At 53.0% G+C, this 21,992-nt stretch overlaps 1 long non-coding RNA gene across 1 annotated transcript; it reads right to left on the reverse strand.

Annotated features, from left to right (window-relative positions):
• Positions 1-7,690: 7,690 nt before the first annotated feature.
• Positions 7,691-21,146, reverse strand: LOC138525557 (uncharacterized). Its single transcript, XR_011283355.1, has 5 exons — positions 21,062-21,146; positions 8,444-8,564; positions 8,254-8,347; positions 8,014-8,074; positions 7,691-7,915 (listed from the first exon to the last, which is right to left on the reverse strand). It is a non-coding gene; the product is annotated as an uncharacterized lncRNA (long non-coding RNA).
• Between the last annotated feature and the right edge of the window lie 846 nt (positions 21,147-21,992).

The raw sequence follows: 21,992 nt of genomic DNA on the forward strand, positions 1-21,992 counted from the left end.
GGAATGTAATAACAGAGAGAGTCATTGCAGTTCAGAATATGCCTCAGCCAGTCACAGTGAAACAGAGGCAGCAGTTTGTGGGGCTCTAATAACTATTGTATATCCTGGATCTTTGACTACTCTAGTTATGTGAGGCCCTTACTGCAGGGACTTAAGGAATTGCAAAAGGTGAAAGGTCTGATAGAGTGGTCTGAAGAAATGGAGACTTGTTTTTGGGAACTCAAAGCTGCTCCAGTCTTGGCGACCCCGAATTACCAGAACACATTTTACATGTTTTCTCATTCAAATGGGCAGGGGATGACAGCGGTCCTGACCCAGAAAGCATTGCTAGGCCACACACACCTTTAGCATACTACAACAGACTCCTAGGCCCCATTAATGCAGAGACAGTTCTCTTGTGAGCAAGTGTTAGTGGCAGCAGCTTTTGTGATTTGAAAATCTTCAACCATTACTACGGATTGCCCGGTGACATTGTACTTACAGCATGGAGTTTTGAGATCATAGAAAAATCCAAATTGACGTTGACGATCCAAAGAGTTTCTGCATATGAGGTCATTCTGTCAAATGCATCAATACATCCCGTGTGGTGCCACCTATTCAATCCTGTGGCATGTTTAGCTAAGCCAGTGCATCCTAATGATATTGTTCATGATAGTATCACTTATAAGGAGGAAGAGGTGACAAATGTCAAAGAGGATGCCTTGGGGGTAGGTGAGGTACTTTTTGTTTATTGGTCTTCAATAATCAATCAGGACACTGGTGAGCGGCATACTGTGAAAACAAAGAAATTGATATGAGGCTGGGAAGCCCAAAGGAAACACACCAACACAGGTTACATGCACAAACAACACAAAGGCCTTGTCATAATTTGGAGTACCCAGAACCGTCAAAGCCAACATCGGTTTTATCACTAGCGAAAAGTTCGGGATCCACAACCTACAGTAAGAAGCCATACCTATTAAGGCTCTGACTTCCTTCTGTGTATTTGGAACAGACATGCCAGAAATGTGTTTTATTCTTTCAGGTGTCAATCTTCTTCCCTCCTTTGACAGGAGGTAGCCTAAATAGGCGACCTCCTGACAACAATATTGAAATTTTTTAAGCAAAGCTTTATGACCATTTTTAGCTAAATGAACAAGCAACAGTACAGTGCCTTCTTTACAAGCACTCTCAGAGTCTGCAGCCAAAAGCAAATCATCAACATATTGAAGCAGCGTACATGTAGGTGGCAATTCAAGGGTGTCGAGCTGCTCTTTCAAAGCTCTACTTATAAATGCTAGGACTTTCAGTATACCCTTGAGGTGCCCTGGTAAATGTAAATGAGCGTCCCCCCAAGGTGAACGCAAACAGATATCTACTTTCCTCATGTATAGGAATGCTAAAGAAAGCGTTTTTTAAATCCACAACGCTGAAGTGCGTAGCCGTAGCAGGGATCATTGTCAGTATCGTCGTCACATCGGGCACAATTGGAAATTGTGGGGCGACCACTCTGTTAATAGCACGAAGATCAATTATGAACCGGTATGGAATTGCATTGTCGTCTTTCTTATATACAGGCAAGATCGGACTATTACACAAACTACCTGTAATCTCTTCGATCACCCCACAATGCACAAAATCAGAGACAATGTACTTCAAAGCACGTTCGCCCTCAACTGATATTTTATACTGCGGAATGCGTGGTAGTTTCACTCCATGTTTCAGAACTATTTTAACGGACTCAATCTGTAATACCCCAACATCATTGTCGTCTACCGCCCATAAACATTCTGGGACAATGCTAAACTCAGGAGGTAAAGGTCGAATCAAGAACTGAGAATTAGGAAGTTGCTGTGGTGAAACCATCAGCCGTACTCCATCAGAAGAACAATGAATTACTGCGTTCAATTTCTTTAACAAATTCAACCCCAGCAAATTCTCTCCACAGTTTGAAGTGAGAAGAAAAGGGCAATGGTCCGTAAAGGGACCCAAAGAAACAGACAGTTGGTATACCAGAAAACCCTACGGAACCTTTTGTTTGCCCTGACAGTGGAATGTTTGGAACCCGAGAATGATCAATGGAGCACTTCTGCGCTCCAGTGTCTATCAAAAACTGGTGTTTCCTATTCCCTACTAATAGTTCAATGTAGGGGCCTTTCTGATTAACGGGAATAGGTGAAGGTTCCAAACCCTGCTTCGGGCAATCCTAATGAAATAGAGTATCGTTAGAAGGAAGCTCTTCAGAAAGGTAGGCAGCAGAAGGGTGATCAAATATGTTCCTCGAGTCCACACTCGAGGTCTGATTTTCCCGTGAAAAAGGTTGCTGAGGATCTTGTAAAAACTGACCTCTATCAGGGCACCCTGCTCCAGGGCGGCCCCTAGGTCGTCTACCCATACCCCCAAACGCACTGTTTGACCTTTGGCGAAGGACAGGGCACTGTGCTCGCCAATGACCTTCCTGGCGGCAATAAGCACATTGATTAATATTCACAGGACCCAAAGGAGCATTTCCTTTTGGGACATACTGACCTCTAGTCTGTGTCATGCCTCCTCTGGGGTTTCTAACAATTTGCTGTAATAATACTTTGGTTTTCAAATCTCCTTTCCTCTTTTCAATTTTTTCCTTCTCATTATTAACACGGTTCTCATAATACTGAGCCATGTGCAAAAACCTCAGATTGAGATTTTGCCTGCCAAGCGCTCTCAGAGGACATAATCTGTGACTGGATGTCAGGCAACAATCCACGAACAATTTGTCCACGAACAACCTTTTCCCAGACTCTGTACCTAAATCCTGTCCACTGAAGTCAGAAAATACCTGCTCGAATATATTAAAAAATTCGGTGGCGCCTTCAGTTTTTCCTTGGACACAGGCCGTAAGCTTGTCCCAAATAATTCTTTTCTCTGGAATTATAGTTTTTAATTTTGTGACAATTCTATCAGGAAAAGTAAGTATTACCTGTGGTGGTTTCTCACCAGCTGGTCTTTCCCCATCAATCCTAATCATATTAGCCCACATATCTCCCAACCCTGGCACATCGTCTACTGTCCGAAAATGTTTCCATACATCTACGGGTAGGAGTACAGGAAATAGCAAGTCAATATCACTCAAGGTGAACACAGAAGACTGCAAGACGGACTCTATTTCTTTGTAAAACCCCGTCGGGTCTTTCCTGATATCGGGAACTGATTGCCTAATTGTGTTCACTTCCTGTCATGAAAACGGGACGTGAACGAATTGCGATACATAATGTGCAGGGATATCCACAGCAGGGGGCACCAGTCCCAGCGTTGGCGGGGATCTCAACTTTTGGGACAAAGGTCGGAGGGACCTCTATCATAGGCAACTGAGATATAGGTACCTCCGGCCGCTTACTAAGCAACAGAGCCAGGTCGAGTGCTAAGGCAGCTGAAGAAGTGTCGGGCGAAAAAGCCCTTTTACAAATCCCCAATAATTCTACGGGGCAACTAACCTTCTTTCTTACACATTCTTCTTGCAGGTACTGTACCATTACCTGAATTACCTTTCTTTGCATTTCTACTGTATACTGACTATACGTGTCATATACTTCATCTGGTGGAATCGATGAATCCGAGATCCATCGAACCGCATGTTTAGTACAAATTCGTATTTCCTCAGGTGCCGATCTACGACACGGAAGGAACCGTTTCTGTACATATATTCTATCGTCTTCGTCGTCCTCATCTCGTGACTTTTCAAAGTCTTTCCTAAACTCAAACAATTTTTCCACATGCTCATATACTTTCTGCTCTGTGTCCCTCGAAAGTGCCAAAGCATTCAGATCTCTCACTCCTTGTGGAAGATCCAAATTTTGTAATCTACCCCACATCACACATAAATGAGTCCCCAAACCTTCGATAAAAACATTTTTCTTGGGAAAACTATTCAAATTAGATAATGTGGAAAAAACATTAGCTTGATCACCTTTCTCCATACAATGCTTAGCCCATGCAAACAATTCCTGTTTCTTATCTGCAAAAACAGTATTACGAGTGACGATCTTCGATCCTGCACCTGGATCAACTTCAGTCAATACGGGGCCACTCGGGAGCGGAGGTGTAAGTAAATTTAATAAAGGTGCAACTATCGGTGCAGAAGGAAGGGGCGGTGCGATAGGTGGAGGAACAACAACTATGGGACTAGGAACAATAGGTTGTACAGGAGGGACAGGAATAACGGCAGGAACAACAGCAGGAATGGGCAAAGTGCCCAAAATAGGAACATACGGGGTGGCGCTGAGGCATCAGGCCTGCGCTCGTTTAACAATTTCTCAATAAATTCCTCGGAAACATGGAAATCTTTAGAGGGGTAAATTTTCTGGATTCCAAGTGAAAAAGCCCTATCCATATTTTGAACTGATTCTGAACGTTTTTCTTTATCATATAACAACGCTTTTTCGGCGTTTGTTTTATGACGGCGTGCATGTTTGTCCCTACTTTTAAGCTGCTGTAACGCTTCTTTTTTCCAATTCTGTAAAACATCAAAGGCTGCAGGTCTAGCCTTCTTTTTTAACAAGATTGATTCTAGGTATTCAATACGGGGGATCTCAAAACTACCGTTGATTGGCCACTGAAATTCGGAGGCATGTCTGGTCTGCCTGTGCCAAATATCATTAAATACTATACTACCAATGCCATACTTACAGTACATAGTACATGCCGGCGACCCCTCCTGTGGTGCCGGGCGGCTAAATTCCAAGGATTGTCGATCGCTGCGGAACAGAGCCCTAAAGCAGCTAGACAATTTCCCAGGCATTTCCCAAAGAATTGGTGTTACCTGGTCAATAATTGTGTCTGCAGATACAATACGCCACATTCAAATTGTCAGGGTTAAATTAAGAGCCGGGTCACGACTGCACCTGACCAAACCTAAGGAGGACCGTACGGTTTATCAAAGAACTTACCTAACGAATTTTACCTTGTGTTTGGTGGTTTCGACAAATCTGCCCGCCTCAAAAATGGACCCTCGTCAAGATGCCATGTCAGACCACACGACTATCGTCCAAGGATCGGATCGTGCAGCGCTGCCGAGGTATCGCGTCTCGATTGGTCGGGCCCGCAGAATCACACCGTCCGATCCCGGTTCGATAGTCTGCGTCAACCTTCAATGATCCGGCATCAATCTTGAGGGTCCCTATTCGGCCGCCAACTGTGAAAACAAAGAAATTGATATGAGGCTGGGAAGCCCAAAGGAAACACACCAACACAGGTTACAAAGAACATACAAAGTGCTTTATTTAAAAGCTACAACAGTTACCAAAAAGTCAATTCACAAACGGATAGCTATTCGGCTCTCAGAGTAACATAACAGACTTCAACGAGAGTTCACTGCGTTAGTGAGAGAGACAGTACATTGGAATATTTGTGCTTTTATACTCTTTATCCAGCTCTGGCCAACCCCCTCGCGGGTTAACCATTCTTAAGACCAGGCCTAGGGTTCCTTGCCAGGTCAATCCCATAATGTATGCATTTTGATCAGTTCCGCTGATACAGTTGTTCATTTACACATAGGTCAGGGATAGGACAAGGTCTCAGTTCGCGACCCCAACAAGTGGCCTGCAGGCATATTATTTATTCATGTGTGCGGAGGTCACAACGGCCAGAATCTCACTCAGAATGTCATTCGGCCTCCATTTTGATGTTCAGAGTGACTTCCACATTACAAGAGAACCTAAAATGGCGGCTAAATCCAAGATGGCGACTTACACAGTTTTCGTTAAGGTCAAGACCTTGCCGCGGAATCTATTTACACAATATTTTAGACAACTTGGCGTAGGCCAACACACATTCAAATACTGCAATAGGAGGCATAATATTATTTCGATTCCAACAATACGGGTGCAACCATTGGGAGCTTTTTGGATGGGGAATACTGGGTCAGATTGAAGAGATGGTTTCCTTCACATTACTCTGTGCAAGTGGCAGAACTATTAGCACTTATAGGGGCACTAGAAGTGAGTGAGGGGAACGCAGTCACTATTTATTCTGACTCTGCGTATGTCACCTCCACTGTACATTCATTGTTATCATGGTGGCAGAGAAGTGTGTTTAGGAGATCTCACGGATCCCCTGTTCAACATGCAGCGCTGCTGTCCAGACTAATTGAACTGTAAACTTTGTCCGCAGAGGTAGATTCAGTTAAATGCCCTGTGCATACTAACCATATTAATCCAATAGCCGTTGGAAACGATGCTGCAGACAAGGCGGAGAAAAAATTGGGGTACTTTTACAGATTCCCAGAAAATGGAAACTGTGTCCCAGCAGGTACAGTTGCCAGCCCCATACAGCGCAGTCCCAGTGCTTCAGATTATAGAGCTACAAGGAAATCCCCTAGTGAAAAACAGGAGCTCTGGAAAAAGAGAGGATGGGTGCTCTCACCTAGGGATTTGCTGTGGAGACAGGAGTTGATGGGCAAAACACTTGTGTACAGGCACGTTATAAATGCCCTATCATATCATATCAAAGTAGTAATGCCAGCAGAGTTGCTTCTTTTGGCTCTAGAGCAACTACATTACCCACACACAACTCTGCGACAAATTTTAGCAGAGCTCCAGGAAGAATGGCTTATATCGAACCTCCAGGAACAGGTAAGTAGATTTGTAGGGAACTGTTTAGTTTACAAATAATTCAATCCTGTAAATACCATGAGGTCAGTAAGTGGAATCTTGCGTAGGCCCACCTGGCCCTTCAGGGAGCTCTATGAGGATTTTGTGGATATGATCATGAGGTGATCTTCATAGTACTTCATTGTGGTTGTTTGTTCATTCTCCCAGTGGCTTAAGGCTGGTCCCTGCGTACACCCTGATTTGTGAGGTCTTAAACTCTGACAATGGAACCCACTTATTTAATGCCTTGTTCACAGAAATGACTTCCCTTTTAGGGATCAAGCACCGGTTGTGCTCGGTATACCAACTGCAGGCCAATGGCCTGTAGAGAGACTAAATTGGGTACTTAAGGCCTGGTTGGCAAAAGTATGCAATGAGTTAAAAAAAACAACTTAATGGTATTATTGTTTACCCCAGCACTGTTTTATTTGATAAATCAGCAAGGAAAGGATCACCACCTGACCACCCAAAGGATCATGACAGGGCATAGGCTAAACACACCTCTTTAACCTGCATGCATTGCATCAGATGCACACAAGACTGCAGAGGTCCTAGGAGAGGAGTTTAGAGGGCACCTTAGAGCTTGAAACAAAAGTCTCAGGTTGTGTCTTCTCACCAACAGGCTCCAGGAGAAAATGGCAAGGGAACCAACGATCAACGCAAGGGACAGTTACTCCCAGGAGACTGGATTTCCACCTGGATCTTCGTATCGCCACTGGAACAAGCAGCGTTTACATGGGCTGCACTGTGTTATTTACGCGACTACGACTGCTGTGAAGGTGAAGGGCAACAAGAGTTGGATCCACGCCAGTGATACCCGAAGGGATACCATCACCCATCCACTGCCACAGGAGCAGGCTCAAAGTTAAGTATGCTAATATGGGTGGCTCGTCGTAAAATCACGAGGAACGAACTGAGGCACAACAATAAGCAAAATAAATACTTTCTGCTACAATATTAATTAAATTCAATCATAAACTTGAATACTCATCTTTTCTGTTAAATAATCTCTATATTTTTCAAAACTTTAAATAATAAACAATCAATAATTATAAACATAACATACACCAATATACCATCTTCATTAAGTATATAACTTCTTTGTTGGAAAAACAAAATAGTCTTGTTCACATATTCAATTCATATGTTACAATCTATTGTTCCACATTAATACAATCCAATTATCTTGATAGTATGAAATCCTTGTTCTCTACATGTTGATCGAGAGTGGGATGCCCTATCTGAAACTACGCGTTTCGGGCATGTCGCCCTTCTTCAGGTTTGAGATATTGGATTTTCTTTTCAATGTTCTGAAAAACATAAACAATATGTTCTCCATTACTACTCTGCATACTCATAATGTTGGATGGGTTCTATCATTTTGATACCATGGCTAACGTACACTAACCTGCAAATTGGTTCTCCGTCATAGGCTGTCTGCCTGCACTTGTAAAGGCGTGACTTTGTAGCTGTCAAAAAAATAAAAAATAAAAAATCTCTAAAATACAGTCTGACTACCATATTTTGTTGTTTTACGAGCGGTGGTGTGCAGAGGGGCAAGTTGCTGTAACATAGCGCTGGGTCCACGTGCACACCACCTGGAGTCAATGGTTCTCTTTGAGAGTCATTTACATTGTATGAGACTTACCACCAATGCAGTATTTTTTCTGGGCGAGACTCTGTTGGATGATGCTCAAATATAGGATCAATAATTATGTTTGGGCACCTCTTCGGATTTCCCACTAGAGGCAATGATAATAATAAAGGTATTCAACTTAGAGATCCTAACTAGGAGGAGTGTATTTTTATACAATGTGTTATCAAGGCAACATGCCTACCTTACAGCGATTGATGCATTGCTCGAAGAGTGCTGTCAGGTTATAACGGCAACTCTAGTCATCCTGGCGTGGTTGTTTTTGTTCCATCTCGGATTATAGCCTGAGACTGGTAGAGGCGATCCTGAAAGAATGATGCGGGATTCATTTTCTACCATCTTGTGTATTCTAAAATGTACATTAAAGCGTCTCATTCCCGGGTGGCTTATCTGCTTTGGTTGAAAGCGGGGAAACTCGTACGGAGCTCGGCTCATGTGTCCTTCCCCAACTGCTGTGCTGCAAACCAAGCGTCACTAAGCAGCAGGACTAGATTTAGGTATTCAAGCGCTTGTTCTAGTTTAAACGGCACAAGTCAGCCACAATTTTGGGAGTATCTGATGGACTATACTGTGCGTTAGTTACACAGGAACCATATACACTCATTCGAGGACTGGACTACAGTTAATTCTGTCTAATGCTCTACTTCTCTCAAGAAGTGTCTTTCATAATCTCCCTCCACATTAGGTGTTTATCAATTGAGTGTTCTAGTCCTCATATTGTATCCTACTTGGAATCACGATAAATCCTAAAACAATGTTTACTCGGTGTCTATAATCTTCATCTCCTGAATAAGAATAATTGAGTGCACATCATCTATGTCTCTGTTTTTAATCACAAGATATCTGTCTCAGTTACCTAAGTCAGGTGATACATCTCTTTGATGTTATATTTAACTGATTTGTTGCTGTTTTTTATGGGGTAGGGGGGGATGGGGAAGGAATAGAGGGTAAGAGGGGGAGGGATGGGGGTATGAGTAAGGGGAAGGGGGAAAAGGGATTGGGGCAAGAGGGGGAGGGTGAGAAGGGGTTGGGGCAAGAGGGGGAGGGTGAGAGTATAGAGGAGTGAGGGAAGAGAGGGGTTAGGGGGAGAGGAGGAGAGGTGGGAAGTGGGCGAGGTGGGGTGATGGAGGGGACATAGGGGAGGGGGATTGGGGACATGGCGGAGAGAAAGATGAGAGTAAGAGAAAGGTGAGGGGAAGAGGTAGGAGAGAGGGGGAAGAAGGAGAGGGGCAGAAGTGGGGAGAGGCAGCAGAAGGGGAAGAGATGGGAGAAGAGGGGGAGAAGGGGGAGAGGCAGGGGGAGATCGATAATAGGGAGGAGGGGGAGATGGGGAGAGAGGGGGTTATGGGAGAGGGGGAAAGTAGAGGGGGGTGAGATGGGGAGAAAGTGCAGAGTGGTAAGAGGGGGAGATGGGGGGGTGGGAAGAGGGGGGAAGGAGTACAGGGGAGAAGGGGGAGATGGGGAGCGGGAGTACAGGGGAGAAGGGGGAGATGGGGAGCGGGAGGAGATGGGTAGAGGGGAGAGGGAGGTGAGGGGTGAGGTGGGAAGCAGGAGAGGGGGTGGGGGATGGGGAAATTAAGCAAGAGTGGGGAGAGAGACAGAGGGGGAGTGGGAAGGAGAGAGGGGAAAGAGGGAGAGGGGAGAAGAGACGAGAGGGGTGAGAGAGGAGAGGTTGGAGAAAGGAGGGGAGAGGAGGGATGTGGAGAGGGGGAAAGGGAGAGGGGGAGAGAGGGGAGGGGGAGAGAGGTAGGTACAGGGGAGAGGTTTGGGAGAGGGGAGATAGGAGGGAGGGGGAGGGGAGAAGGGGCAGCTAGAAGAGGGGGGAGATGGGGAGAGGGGAAAGAGAAAGAGGGGGAGAGGGGTGGCAAGTAGGGGAGAGTGGGGAATATGGGAGGAGGGGAGGAGGGGGAAAAGGGGGAGAGAGTAGGGAGGAGTGAGGTAGAGAGTGGGGGAGAGGAGGAGAAGTAGGACATGGGAAAGGGTGTGGGGGAGAGGTAGAGGGGGAAAGAGGGCAGGGGAGTGTTGGGACATAGGAGATGGGGAAGGTAAGTGTGGGAGGGGAGGAGAGCGGGAGAAGAGGGAGAGGAAGGAGAGTGTGCAGAGGGGGAGAGGGGAGAGATCGGAAGAGAAGGGGAAGGGGATGGGGAGAGAGGAGAGTTGAGAGCCAAGAGAAGGGGTAGAGAGAGGGGGCAGAGGAGAGCATGGGGCGATAGTGGGGAGAGGGAGGGAGGGGTGTGTGCAGGGGTTGGGTGAGAGGGGAAGAGGGAGAGAGGGACAAAAAGAGGGGGAGAGGAGGAGAGATGGGTGGAAAGAGAGGGGAGGGGTAGAGGGGGGCTGGGGCAGGAGGTTAAGGAGAGATGGGGAGAGTGCAGAGAGGGAGTAGGGAGGGGTGAGAAAGGGAGAGAGTATTGAGGGGAGAGGGGCAGAGGGGGAGAGGGGAAATGGAGTTTGGGGAAAGGGGGAGATGGGGGAGATGGTACAGAGGGTAGAGAGGGTGAAAGGGGGAGGGGGAGAGAGGGGGATATGGGGACAGGTGAGCATAGGGAAGGGTGAGACAGGGAGGGAGTTGGGAGAGGTTAGAGAGGGAGATGGGGTGGGGATGGGGAGAGGGGACAAGGAAGGGGAAGGGGAGAGGGAGAAGGGGGAAGGGGGAAGTGGAGGGAGGATAGGGTTAATGGGGATGGGGCAAGGGGGACAGGAGGGGGGAGGATGGAGAGGGGGAAATAGGGGGAGGGGAAGAAGGGGAAGATGAGGGGAAGAGGGAGGAGAGGGGGAAGAGAAAGATGGTGAGGGGGAAGGGGGTAGGGGGAGATTGGGGAATATGGGGCAAAGTGGAGAAGGGGATGAGTGAGAGGGGGAAGGGGAAAGCTTTGAGGAGTGTGGTGGAGAGGTAGGATGGAGAGATAGGAGGAGAGGTGGGAGGCATGAGAGTTAGGGTGGGGAGAGTGGGAGGGTAAGTGAGAGAACATTGGGGAGGGGAGGTAAGATTGGGGGATGGGGAGAAGAGGTGGACGGAAGGGGCAAGAGGAGGAGGGAGAGAGGGGAGAAGGAGGGGGAAGTGGAATGGGGAAAAGGGAGGGGAGAAGGGGGTGGGGCGGGGGAGCAGGGAAGGGGAGAGGGTGAGAAGGGAGGGGGAGAGGGTGGTGGGGGAAGGGAAGAGGAAGATTGGGAGAGTGGGGAAGGAGAGAGGAGTGGGTAAGAGGCGGAGACAGGTCAAAGGGGGAGATGGGGAAGAGAAAGAGGGTGAGAGGGGGTGGATATGGGAGAGTGTGGAATAATGGGGTGGGAGAGGAGGAGGGGCAAGAGGGGGGAGAGTATGGAGGAGTGATGGGGAGAGAGGTGGGAGGGGGAAGAGGAGGAGAGGTGGGAGGTGTGAGAGGTGAGGTGGTGCACGGAGAGAGGGCAGTGGGGGACATGGGGAGGGGAGAGGTGACAGAGTGGGGAGGGGAAGAGGTGGGGGGAGGGGGGAGCAGAGAGAGGGGGCAGAGGTGGCGAGATGCAAGGGGAGTAGAAGAGATGGGAGAAGAGGGGAAGATGGGGAAGGGGATGAGGTAGAGGGAGAGGGGGATGAGGGGGAGATGGAGGATAAGGGGAGAGGGTGAGAGGGCAGAGATGAGGAGAGGGGGCAGAGGGGGATATGAGGGAGGGGAGAGTAGGGAGGGGTGAGATGGGGAGAGAGTGCAGAGGGGTGAGAAGGGGTAGAGGGAGAGGCGAGGTGGGGGTAAAGGGGGAAGGAGGACAGGTAGGAGGGGAAGAGAAGGGGATGGGGAGAGATGGGGAGCGGTTGAGGGGGGTAAGGATGAGACAGGAAGGGTGGGAAAGGGAGAGGTGGAGGGGGAATGGGGAGAGAAGGGGAGGATGGAAAGGGGGAGATAGGGGAGGGGAAGAAGGGGTAGATGAGGGGAAGAGAGGGGGGAGAGGGGGAAGAGAAAGATGGTGAGAGCGGAGGGGGTTGGAAGAGAGTGGGGAATATATGGGGCAAAGTGGAGAAGGGAATGGGGGAGGGTGAGCTTTGAAGAGAGTGGTGGAGAGGTTGGATGGGGAGATAGGAGGAGAGGTGGGAGGCATGAGAGTTAGGGTGGCGGGAGAGTGGGAGGGCGAGTGGGAGGACATTTGGGAGGGGAGGTAAGCGTGGGAGATGGGGAGAGAAGAGGTGGAAGGTAGGGGAAGAGGAGGAGGGAGAGAGAGGGGAGGAGGAGGGGGAAGGGGAATGGGGAAAAGGGAGGGGGAGAGGTTGATGGGGAGGGGGAGCAGGGAAGGGGAGAGGGTGAGAAGGGAGGGGAGAGGGTGAGAAGGGAAGGGAAGAGGGAGATTGGGAGAGTGGGGAAGGGGAGAGGGGGGGTGGGGAAGAGGCGGAGACAGGTTAAAGGGGGAGATGGGGAAGAGAAAGAGGGTGAGAGCGGGTGGATATGGGAGAGTGGGGAATAATGGGGTGGGAGAGAAGGGGGAGGGGCAAGAGGGGGGAGAGTATGGAGGAGTGATGGGGTGAGAGGTGGGAGGGGGAAGAGGAGGAGAGGTGGGAGGTGTGAGAGGTGAGGTGGTGGAGGGAGAGGGGGAGTGGGGGACATGGGGCGGGTGAGAGGTGAGAGAGTGGGGGGGGAAGAGGTAGGTGGGAGGGGGATCAGACAAAGGGGGCAGAGGTGGGGAGATGCAGGGGGAGTAGAAGAGAAGAGGGGGAGAAGGGGAAGGGGATGAGGTAGGGGGAGAGGGGGATGAGGGGAGACGGAGGATAAGGGGAGAGGGTGAGAGGGCAGAGATGAGGAGAGGGGTAGAGGGGGATATGAGGGAGGGGAGAGTAGGGAGGGGTGAGATGGGGAGAGAGTGCAGAGGGGTGAGAGGGGTTAGAGGGAGAGGGGAGGTGGGGGTAAGGGGTGAAGGAGGGCAGGTAGGAGGGGAAGAGAGGGGGTTGGTGAGAGATGGGGAGGGGTTGAGGGGGTAAGGATGGGGCAGGAAGGGTGGGAAAGGGAGAGGTGGAGGGGGAATAGTGAGAGATGGGTGAAGAGGGGAGAAGTAAATGGGGAGAGGGGAGGTAGGGGGAGGGGGGGAGAGGCAGGCACGCGTGAGAGATGTGAGAAGGGGGAGAAGGGCATGGGGTAGAGTACAAGAGGTGGGGGGAGAAGTGGGAGAGGTGGGAGGGGAGAGGGGGCACATGGGAGAGGGGGAGAGAGGGTGTTATGGGGAGGGGGGAAGTAGAGAGTGGTGAGATGGGAGAGAGAGTGCAGAGGGTTGAGAGGGAGCAGAGGGGAGGTGGGGGAAGGGGGAAAAGAGAGGGGAGAAGGGGGAGATGGTAGAGAGTGGTAAAGGGGCCGAAGAGGAGAGGTGGGAGGCAGGAGAGGGGGTGGTGGATGGGGGAATTAAGCAAGAATGGGGAGAGAGACAGATTGGGGAGTGGGCAGGAGAGGGGGGAGATGGGAAGAAGGTGTGAGAGGGGGAAGGGGAGAAGGAGGAGGGCCAGGAGAGGTAGGGGAGAGAGTATGGAGAAGTGAGGGGGAGGGCAGATATGGAGAGAGGCAGAGAGGGGGAAGAGGTGGGAGGCAGGGGGAGAGGAGGGAGAGGGTGGAGAGGTCGGAGAGGGGGTAGAGCGATAGAGGTGGAAGGGGGAAAGATGAGTGGAGAGAGTGGGAAAGGGGGTGGGGAGGGAGGGGGAGTGGTCAGGGGATGGGTGAGAGGGGAGAGGGAGAGAGGGGAAGAGGTGGGAGGAGGGGGAGAGTAAGGAGGAAGGGCTCAAGTGAGTGGGAGGGTGAGATGGGAGGAGAGGGTAACAGGGTATATTGAGGGAGTGGGGAAGAGGGGGAGGAGTGGGCTGGGGAGGGCGGGGAGGGGAGGGGCAGAGGTGGGGTGAAGGAGAGGGGGAAGGAAAAGGGGAGGGGTGGAGGTGGAGAGGGGGAAGATGGAGGAGTGGGTAGAGAGGAGGAAAGAGGTGGAGACATGGGAGAGCAGCAAGAGGTGGGAGGGGAAGAGGGAGGTGGGGGGAGGATGGAGAAGTGAGGGGGAATGGGGACATGAGGGTAGCGTGAGAGGGGGAAGGGGGAGAGGTGGGTGGGGAGAGGGGGATTGGGAGGGAACAGAGGTTGGGAGACAGGGGACATTGGGGAGGGGACAGGGTAAGGGGAGAGAGGAGAGCGAGAGGGAGGGATGGGGCATGGTCAGGGGATGGGTGAGAGGTGGGAGAAGGGAAGAGGCGGGGGAGGGGGAGAAGGGTAGAGTAAGGGGGAAGGGGTCAAGTGGGGGTAGAGGGAGGGCGAGATGGAAGGAGGGGTAGATTGAGGGAGGTGAGAGGGGGAGGAGCATCTGGGGAAGGGCGGGGCAGAGTTGGGTAGGGGGAGAGAGAGAAGGAGAGTGATGGAAAGGGAGAGGGGAAAGAGGGAGAGGAGTGGGGAAAGAGGGGAGAGTGGAGAGGGGGAAAGAGGATGCAGAGTGGGGAGAGGTGGGAGAAGAAGGGGTGGGGGTAGGATGGAGAATGGAGGAGAGATAGGGACATGATGGTAGGGGGAAGGGGGAGAGGTGGGGTGGGGAAAGTAGGATGTGGGAACGAAGGGAGGGGGCAGAGGGGGGACATAGGGGGATGGGGAAGGGAAAGGGGAGAGGATAGGGGAGAGGGAGGGGGAGTGGTCAGGGGATAGGGAGATGGGGAGAGGAGGGGAGGGGGAAGACGAGAGGTCGGAGGAGGGTGAGAGGTGGGATGGTGGAAGAGGGGGAGATGGGGTGGGAGGAGAGGTTGGGAGAGGAGGGAGAGGGAGAGGACGGGGTATGGGGAGAGGTGGAGAGAGGTAGGGGGTAGTGGGAGAGAGGGGCAAGGGGGAGAGGTGGGAAGGGGAGTGGGGGAGGAGGAGGGGAGAGGGAGGATCTGGGTGGGAGGAGGTGGGACGGGAAGAGAGGGGGAGAAATGGGGAGGGTAGGGGAAGGGGAAGAGGTGGGGTGGGGGAAAGGGAGTTGGGCACAGGGGGGAGTGGGGAGAGGGGAAGATGTGTGAAGGGGAGCGGTGGGGAGATTAGGGATTGGGGAGAGGGGGGCAGAGGGAGGGAGAGAGATGGTGGAGGGGAGGGGTTTGGTAGAGAGAGATGTGGAGTGGGGGAGAGTGGGGAGATGGGGAGGGAAGTGAGGTGGGGAGAGGAGAGGGAGGAGATTGGCAAGGAGGTGGCAGGGGCAGAGATGGGGGAGATAGGAAGGGGCAGGGGGGGAGGGAGAAGCAGGGAGAGTGGGGAAGGGTGGAAGGGTGAGAGGTGGTGTGGGTGAAAGGGAGATGCAGAGGAAAGGTAGGGAAAGGGGGAGAGGGAAGTGAGGGGAAGGGGAAGAGGGGTGTGGGGGAGAGGGGTTAGAGGAGGAGGGACTTAGGGCATAAGGGGGAGATGGGAGAGGTGAGTGGGAGACGAGGAGATGGGGAGGAAGGAGAGATAGGGAGGAGCACCGAAGAGGAACAGAGGGGGAGAGGAAGGGAGGGGGGATTTGAGAGGGAAGGTGAATGTGGGGGAGAGCGAGGAGTGAGGGTGGGGGTCAGGACATGGATGGGGAGAGGGGGAGAGATGGGAGAGGGGGGAGTAGAGGAGGAGGGGCAAGCAGGAGCAGGGGAGGGGGAGAGAGGAGAGAAGGGGATATATATGGGGAGAGGGGGCAGATGGGGAGGGGCTGAAGGGGGATGGGGAGAGAGGGGGATCAGGAGAGAGAGGGGCGACATGGAGGGGGAGATGGGTGATGGAGAGATGTGAGGAGAGTGGGGGATATGGGGAGAGAGGGGGATATGGGTGAGGGGGAGATGAAGAGGGGGAGAAGAAGGAAGAGGGGGTAGAGATGGAGGGGGACAGAGGGGATGTGGGAGTGAGGATAGATGGGGAGAGGGTGGGAGGAGGAGAGAGTGGGGAGGGGGTAGAGGGGTAAAGCAATAGGAGGATGAAGGGGAGAGAAAGTGGAGGAGAGAGGTTTGGGGAGAGGGAGGAGTTTGGTGGAGGAGGAGGTGGGAGGGAGAGAGGAAGAGGGGGAAAAGGGGGAAGGGGACAAGTGGGGAGACTAGGGGAGGGGGAGATGGGTGGTGTGAGAGGGGGGAGGGAAAAGGGGGTGATGGGGAGGAAAAGTAGTGAGTGGGGAGAGGGTGAAAGGGGATGGGAGGGTGGACCAGGGAGTGGGAAGAGGGGGAGGGAGAGAAGGGATCTGGGGGAGAGGGAGTAGGGGGTGGGCAGGATGAAGTGGGAAGGGGGAATCGGGTGACAGGGAGAGGTGGGGAGATTGGGGAGTGGGGCATGTGATTGGGGCGATGGGGTAGAAGGGGAGAGAGGGAGGAGGAGAGGGGAGAAAGGGGGATATGGGGGAGGTGGAGAGAAGGGGAGGGGGAGAAATAGAAAGGTGGGGAGGGAGACAGGGAGGGGCAGAGGAGGGAGATGGGGGAGTGAGAAGAGGTGGGGGAGGGGGAGTGGGAGAGAGTGGGGATGGAGTAGAGGGGTGGAGAGATGGGAAGGGAGAGATGGTGGAGAGGGAGAGGGGTGTGGGGAAGAGTGAGGAGTTGGGTAGGTGAGAGGGGAGGAGGTGATGGGGAAGAGGGGGAAGATTAAGAGAGAAGGAGATGGGGAGAAGCTGAAGATGGGGGAGTGAGGAGAGGTGGGGAGAGCGAGGGGGAGGGGTTGAGAGTGAGGATGGGGTAAAGGGATGGAGAGGTGGGAGGGAAGGGAGGGAGATGGTGGAGGAGGAGGCAGGTGAGAGGGGAAGGAGTGGGGAGAGGTGGGGAGGGGCGAGGGGTGGGGCGAAGGTGGGGTGGGAGGATGGGTGGGAAGGGGAGAGGGGGAAGAGGGGAAGGAGAGGGGAGAGGGGGAGAGGTTGGAGGGGAAGATGATGGTGGGGGACAGAGAGGGGAGGGCAGAGATGGGGGCATGGTGGAGAGTGGAGTGGGGAATGGGTAGAGTGGGGGAGGGGTAGGGGTAGGGGAAGGGGAGAGAGGTGGGGTGGCGGGAGAGGGCGGAGGGAGGAGAGGGGGAGAGGGCAATGGGCATTGGGGAGAGGAGGGAATGGAAGTAGGGGGTAGTGTGAAATAGGGTAGGGTATGGGGAGAGGGCGGAGGTAGGTGGTAGTGGGAAAGAGGGGTAAAGGGGTAAGAGGTGGAAGGGGGGAAGTGGGAGTGGGTGGAGAAGGTAGAGTGGGAGCGGGGGGAGTTGGGTGGGAATGAAGTGGGAGGGGAAGAGAGGGTTAAACATTGGAAGGGTAGGGGAGGGCCAAGAGGTGGGGTGAAGGAGAGGTGGAGGGGGTTGGGCACAGGGCGAGTGGGGAGAGGGGGTAGATGTGTGACGGGGAGAGGTGGGGAGATTAGGGATTGGGGAGAGGGGGAGAGGTGGGAAGGGGAGGGAGAGAGATGGTGGAGGAGAGGGAGTTGGGGTGGGAGAAAGTGAGGGGGAGGGTGGGGAGATGGGGAGGGAAGTGAGGTGGGGAGAGGAGAGGGAGGAGATAGGCAGGGAGGTGGCAGGGGTAGAGATGGGGAGAGATGTTAAGGGTTAGGGAAAGGAGGGAGAAGTAGGGAGAGTGGGGGAGGGGAAGAGAAAGAGGTTGGGTGGGGGAGATGGGGAGACGCAGAGGAAAGGTAGGGGGAGAGGATGGGAGAGGGAAGGGGAACATGGGTGTGAGGGTGAGGGGTGAGAGGTGGAGGGTGATAGGGCATAAGGGGGAGATGGGAGAGGTGGGGGGACGAGGAGATTGGGAGGAAGGAGAGATGGGGAGGAGGGCAGAAGTGAAGGGGGTGATGGGGGAGGAAATGTGGGAAGAGGGGGAGAGAGGAAGGCATGAGTAGGTGTGAGGGGGTGAGTGAGGAGTGGGGGAGGGGGTCAGTACATGGAGTGAGAGAGGTGGGAGAGGAAGGAGTAGAGGAAGAGGGGCAAGCAGGGGGAGAGAGGGTGTGGGGGAGAGGGAGGGGAGGGGGAGATGGAGGAGAGGGGAAAGGGGTAGAGGGGGAGATGGTGGAGGGAGGAGAGGTGGGGAGGGAAGGGAAGGAGCAGGAGAAGAGGGGAAGAGGGGTGAGAGGGTGAGAGGTGGGAGGGGGTAGACGGTTAGATGGGAGAGGGAGGAGAGGTTGGGAGAATGGGAGAGGGGGAGATGAGGAGGAAAATTAGGGAGAGGGGGTGCGGGAGAGAGAAAGGGAGGGGGAGGGTTGAGCAGGGGAGGGGGAAGGCAGGTGTGGGGGAGAGGGATGAGGGAGGGCATAGATGGGAAGAGGGGGAGAGGTGAGAGGGTGAGGAGCAGAGGAAGAGGGGGAGGGCAAGTGGGGAGGGGGAAGGTGAGTGGTGGGGGGAGAGGAGTGCGAAGAGGTAGAGGAGGAGAGAGGGAGGAGAGTGGTGTAGGGGGGGGAGAAAGGGATGCAACAAAGGGGTGTGGGGGATAGGGAGAAGGGGAGAGGGGAGAGAGGGGGGTATGGGGCGGGGGGAGTCAAGTGTCAGAGAGAGAGGGGATTGCAGAGGGAGAGAGGTGGAGGAGAGGGTGAGGGGGAGAGGGGAGTGGAAGACAGGGAGGGGGAGAGTGTGCAGATGGGAGAGGGAGGAGTGGTGGTGCGAGAGGGAGGGAATGGGTTCAGAGGGGGGAGAGGAATGAGGGGGAGGAATAGGGGAGGAGGGGAGGTGGGAGAGGAAGAGCAGGGGTGGGGGGAGGATTGAGAGGGCAGGGGAGAGGGAGGAGATATGGGGAGGTCAGCGGGGTAGGGAGAGGGGTGAAGAGGGGTTGGGGAGGGGAGAGGGAGGAGATGGGGAGAGGGGAGAAGCGAGAGAGGAGGAGAGAGGAGAGAGGGGATATATGTGGGGAGAGGGGCAGATGGGGAGGGGGTGAGAGGGGATAGGGAGGGGGTGATAGGAGGAGTAGGAGAGAGAGGAGAGTGGTGGAGGTGGAGATGGATGATGGGGAGATGTGAGGAGACTGGGGAGTGGAGGATATGGGGAGAGGGGGAGATGGGGAGGGAGAGAGAGGGGGAGGAGAAGGGAGAGGGAGTAGTGATGGAGGGGGAGAGGGGAATGTGGGAGTGAGGAGTGATGGAAAGAGGGTGGGAGGAGGAGAGAGTGGGGATGGGGTAGAGGGGTAAAGAGGTGGGAGGGAGAGGGGGAGAAAAAGTGGAGGGGGAGAGAGGTTTGGGGAGAGTGAGGAGTTGTGTCGAGAAGGAGGTGGGAAGCAGAGAGGAAGAGAGGGGGAGAGGGGGAATGGGAGAAGTGGAGAGTGTAGGGGAGGGGAAGCGATGGGGTGAGGAGAGGGTGGAGGGGAAAGGGGGTGATGGGGAAGAAAAGCAGTGAGAGAGGGGGGGAGGGGATGGGGAGGAAAGGTCGGAGAGAGGGAGAGAGAATTGGAGGGGAGAGGTGAGCAGGGGAGGGGGAAGAGGTGGGAGGGGGAGAAGAGGGGTGGGAAAGAGGGAGGGTGGGGTTGGGGACTGGGGCGTGGGGATACGGGGAGGAGGGGAAGAGCTGGGAACGGAGGAGGGGACAGGGAGAGGGGGTAAATGGGGAAATGAGAGGAGGGTAGAGAGGGGGAGGGGGTAGAGGAGGCATGGGGGAGCGTAGAGGGGAGGGGGTGAGGGAGGAAGGTGGTACGGGGAGGCGAGAAGAGGTGGGGCTTGGAGAGAGGGTGGCGGGAGGATGGAGAGGGGAGAGGGGCACATGGGGGAGTGGGACAAGAGTGTGTGGGGAAGGGGGAAGAGGGAGAATTTGAGTGGGGAGAGGTGGAGATGTGGGAGGAGAGGTGGGGAGACAGGGAGGGGCAAGAGGGAGGAAGGTGGCTATGGGGAGAAGGGAGATGGGGGTCATAGAGGGGGAGAGACAGAAGTGGAGAGGGGCAAGATGGGGAGGGAGGCAAGAGGCAGGGAGGGGCGAGCTGGGAAGGTGGGGGTGGGGGGGAGTGAGAAGGGGAAGGAGGGCATAGTGGGAGATAGGGGGAGAGATGAGAGGGGGAAGGAGGAGGGTGGTAGGGCAAGTGGGGAAGGTGGATGTGGGGGAGAGGGGTGAAAAGGGGAGGGACATAGAAGGGGAGAGACAGAAGTAGAGAGGGATGAGATGGGGAGGGAGGAGAGGTGGGGAAATGGAGGAGGGAAGAGGAGGAGAGAGGGGGGAGTGGGGAGAGGAGGATATGGGGGAGACAGGAGAGAGGGTAGAGAGGTCTTGGTAGTAGAGAGGTAGAGGGGTAACAGGCTACTTGGGGAGGGGGAGGAGGACAGCGGGTGGGGAGATGGGGCAGGAGGGACAGGCGGAGAGGGGAGAGGGGGTAGATGTTGAGAGATTAGCGAGGTGGGTGAGAGGGTAGAGAGAGAGGGGGAGGTGTGCATAGAGGTGTAGGGAGAGGGGCTCGACGGGGAGAGGAGGGACATGGGTGGACAGGGTTTGGGGGAGAGGGGATGGGGGAATGTGGATCGAGGGAGAGAGGAGAGTTAGGAGATGGGGAAGTCGGAGAGGTGGAGAGAGTGGAGGGTGGGAGAAGGGGGAGGGTAGAGACAGAAGAGGGATTGGTATGAATGGAAGGAGAGAAAAGGGAGGGCAGTTAAGGGGACGAGGGGATCGGGTTGACAGGGAGAGTCGGGGATAAAGGAGTAAGAAAGGATTGGTTTGTATGGGGATAGTATTGGATTAATGGAGTGGAAAGAGACAAGTAAAATTCAGAAAGGCAGCGGTTCAAATTGATTGAAATGTTAGAATTGAAGATTGAATGTTGAAAGAAGATTCTGAAAAAGGTTTAGGTTAAGGGATTAAGAGGCTTCAGTGGGGATCAGGATTTCAAGATAACAGGAAAAAGGGGTTTCAGGTAGGTGATCAGTTTGGTATTCAGTTCAGTTCCATTTGGTTCATTTGATTTATATACTTACCATCTACCCCTTGCCCCCACCCCTTGCTCTCTTCAGTTCATTGGTCCTGGTCACCTCTATGCTGCTTCCTCTAGAAGTGATCCTCCCTGACCAAGGTCCTGGTGTCCAATGCTGCAACTCCCTGGTGACCAGACCTTTATATCAGGGACTTGTCACAATGGGGAGATCATCATATGTAACCATGACATCACAAAAGTGTGGGTGATACTATGTTCCCCCTGACTGAAGGGGGCAAAAGAAAACAATACAAAAGAGGATCTAGAATTTACAAATCTTCTGAACATAATTAGGCCACGTTTGAACCTGAAAAGAAGACTGCCTGGTTGATGTAACCTGCCTCATTAATGCTCCTTGTGTCTCTACTGTAGTTGATGTCTCTCATTTGCACACTCTTATGTATTGATGTCCTCTAAACCTTGTGACATCACAGAGCTGTAACAGTGACATCATTAGTGTTCTACAATCAGAGTCCCTGCCAGCCTTATATGCTGAGTGGAAATGGAGCAATTTAAATATATTTGTATCAATGTACACTCTTCTCAGACCTCCTTTCAAATGAGCGCCTCTACAGTCAATGTATAATCCTCTCTGATCACAGTGCAAAGGATCCGCCTCTATGAAATGGAAAACTGGGGTCTCAGTGGCGTCTTTTTCTGGGGTCAAATGGCTGTTATTTCCATCTGTTTGTTTACTACTGCTCTCATGTCCAAGGTTCATATTTGCAACTTGGTAAATAAGCATGGGGGTGGGGGGGTCTAATGAATTGAAAGAAGAATCTTGCACATATACTTACACCAGTGGGATAATAAGCTCAGTGAAGGTTGAAAATATTGTGCCAGTGAATTTGCAACCTATTTCAGAAACCTCTCTCTTCCAGGGAGTTCTACACGTTTGCTTATAAAGTGAAAGAATAAAAGTGAACCAGGCACAC

This window comes from Ambystoma mexicanum, chromosome 7p (genome assembly GCF_040938575.1).
Source record: "Ambystoma mexicanum isolate Mex_15411 chromosome 7p, UKY_AmexF1_1, whole genome shotgun sequence".
NCBI lineage: Eukaryota > Metazoa > Chordata > Amphibia > Caudata > Ambystomatidae > Ambystoma > Ambystoma mexicanum.